Below are 2,542 nucleotides of genomic sequence, written 5' to 3' on the forward strand. Positions count from 1 at the left end.
TTGTATTCCTTTAAATAGTGTTAGATTTTGTCCTAGAATTTAGGTCATTAGAATCTTCCACCCTGGTTTTTAAACAACTATTTTAAGATTTGGTGAGATATTCTCTAAAGAAAGATTACAAAACTGGGGCGCCTTCGGCTCAGGTCATGATCCCAGGGTCCTGGGATGGAGCCCTGCACCAGGCTTCCAGCTCCGTGGGAAGCCTGCTTCTCCCTCTCCCACTCTCCCTGCTTGTGTTCCCTCTCTCTGTCAAATAAATAAAATCTTAAAAAAAAAAAAAAAGGATGTATCTTTTTATACTATATAATTAGCGTTCCATTTATGTAACAAGCTTATTGTCTCACTTATGTACATATTGAGAACAGCTGATCAAAGTTCTGTTTAAATGTTTCTCGATTTATTCTTTAGCTTTAACTCTTCCATCTGAATAATAATAAAACATTTTAAAACCTGTTTTCATCTTTTCCATCATTGCATTGCTCTTCTCTACTTACTCTCCATAGCTTTTCTAAACCACATTCTTTTTTTTAAACACATTCTTTTTTTTTTTTTTAAGATTCTGTTTATTTGAGAGAGAGACAGAGAGAGCACAAGCAGGGGAGTGGCAGAGGGAGAGAGAGAGTGAGAAGCAGACTCCCTGCTGAGCACGGAGCCCTACTCAGGGCTTGACGATAGGCTCAACCCAGGGCTCGATCCCACAACCCGAGATCACGACCTGAGCAGAAGTCAGATGCTTAACTGACTGAGCCACCCAGGTGCCCCTTAACCACATTCTTTTTAAGAAAATACAAAGCAGCAGTCTCTTAATGTAAAAACTAAGGCTGAATAAAAAAAGTATTTCCCCTTGGTTCTTGCAAGTGATGTACTATTAAGACATCACAATCTCATACAAGCACTCTCTGCTAACTCCTCATTCCCATATGAGAATAAGGAGAACTCTTAATAGCAGCACACTTGGCTACCAGGCTAATAACCTCTCTGGAATACCTATGATCCTGCTACTTCTCACAATGCTTCCTGCTCAGGATGGCTTTTTCAAATCCCTACTTCCTTCTCTGCGTGAAGCATTTTTCTCTAACAAAACCGTATTGTCTGCGCAGCCACCAGAGCCGCGGTCGGGACGGCAGCTCTTGCCCCGAGCTCTCCGCCTCCCCCCGCCCACCAGCCCGAGGCGCCCGAGCCCAGCCCGCGGCCCCGGCAGCAGCGCCAAGAGAAGCCCGGGTAGAAGCGCCGTGGCCGGGTGGAACGCCTACATCGACAACCTCACGGCGGACGGGACCTGTCAGGACGCGGCCATCGTGGGCTATAAGGTCTCGCCCTCCGTCTGGGCCGCCGTCCCCGGGAAAACCTTCGTCATCACGCCAGCTGAGGTCGGTGTGCTGGTTGGCAAAGACCGGTCGAGCTTTTTCGTGAACGGGCTGACACTTGGGGGCCAGAAATGTTCTGTTATCCGGGACTCACTGCTGTAGGATGGGGAATTTACCATGGATCTTCGTACCAAGAGCACCGGGGGAGCCCCCACTTTCAACATCACTGTCGCCATGACTGCCAAGACGCTAGTCCTGCTGATGGTTAAAGGTGTCCACGGTGGTATGATCAACAAGAAATGCTATGAAATGGCCTCCCACCTGCGGCGTTCCCAGTACTGACCTCGTCCGTCCCTTCCCCCCCCACCACCACCACTCCCCACGGCTTTTGCACCCCTATCCCTCCCAGATACACACATACACCATTTTTATTTTGGGGGCCATTACCCCACACCCCTTATTGATGCCAAAACCACATGGGCTGGGGGCTGGGGCTGGATGGACAGACACCTTCCCCTACCCAAACCCCTCCTGTGTGTGGTTGGAAAACTTTTTTGTTTTGGGGTTGTGTTTTTTTTCCTGAATAAAAAAGATTCTACTAAAAAAAAAAAATCTTATTGTCTTAGGAAGGCTCATGTATTGTTAAGGGAAGATAAGACTACTTGCCTGCTGGCTAGATCAACCTCAGAGATCTATGGGATTATGAATTCCATATCAGACTATGCTAGCATCCCAGGCACTATCTTTGTCCTGTCTTTTCCTCCTTCCCATCATAACAGTGTGACTCAAAGGAAAGCGGCACTTCAAGGTTGATGTCTTTACATGTACCTGGCCCTCTAATGTTAAATGATGAAAAAATGTTATCCCTTAGCAGTTTCCTATACTTCAAAAATATTTTTAAATCATCCCCAAATGATGCTTTGAAAACTTAAGATATTTGGACCGGACTAAATAGAAGAGAAACATCCCTTTCATCTTGGACAGATTTTCTCCTTACTTATTAGATACTTGGGTTGACAAAAAGAGGAGTAAGGGAGGGAACCAATGTAATATATGGAAGGAGACTTGGACTGAGGGTCCTAGCTCTGTCACCTGTGTTCAGTGTAACCATGTGGAAGTCACTGCACCAACCTGAGACAGGTCTCTCATATTTAAATTAAGGGGAAAGGGCAGAGAATTGGACTAGATAAGCATTGACAGTCTCTCCCAGGTTTAACATTCTGTATTGTACATAA

General features: G+C 45.8%; 1 pseudogene; it reads left to right on the forward strand.

Annotated features, from left to right (window-relative positions):
* Positions 1-920: 920 nt before the first annotated feature.
* LOC102731751 (profilin-1 pseudogene) lies at positions 921-1,919 on the forward strand (annotated as a pseudogene).
* Positions 1,920-2,542: the final 623 nt, after the last annotated feature.

This window comes from Leptonychotes weddellii, chromosome 9 (assembly GCF_054177405.1).
Source record: "Leptonychotes weddellii isolate Sample4059 chromosome 9, ASM5417740v2, whole genome shotgun sequence".
Taxonomy (NCBI): Eukaryota; Metazoa; Chordata; class Mammalia; order Carnivora; family Phocidae; genus Leptonychotes; species Leptonychotes weddellii.